Below are 476 nucleotides of genomic sequence, written 5' to 3' on the forward strand. Positions count from 1 at the left end.
AGCTAGCTAGCTAGCTAGCTAGCTAGCTAGCTAGCCTGCAACTGCAGCAAGAGGGTGTATAGGGATAGGGGGGGGGTTACCATAAGAGAAAGGCTCATCTCTTCTTCTCGGTAGGGAGATAAGTTCAACAAAAGAAGGCTCAGGCGTAAACTAAAAATAAAAAAAAAAATATAAAGATAAACACAAAAATACCGTTTTATATTTAAAAAAAATGTAAATAAAAACAAAAAAACAAGTGTAGTGGAAACGGAGAGCTTTCAATAGCACCCGTGGGGCTGGTTACAGCATAAACTCAACAGCAGCAACTGCAGCAGCAACTGCAGCAGCAGCAACAGCAGCAGCAGCAACAGCCGCAACAGCAGCAGCAGCAGCAAAGCACAAAAGCCCCGCATGCAACGCATGCTTTCATATATATATGTATATATATATATATATATATATATATATATATATATATATATATATATATATATATA

The sequence above is a fragment of the Eimeria mitis genome, genomic scaffold (assembly GCF_000499745.2).
Source record: "Eimeria mitis Houghton genomic scaffold, Emh_scaff6250, whole genome shotgun sequence".
In the NCBI taxonomy this organism is placed as follows: domain Eukaryota; phylum Apicomplexa; class Conoidasida; order Eucoccidiorida; family Eimeriidae; genus Eimeria; species Eimeria mitis.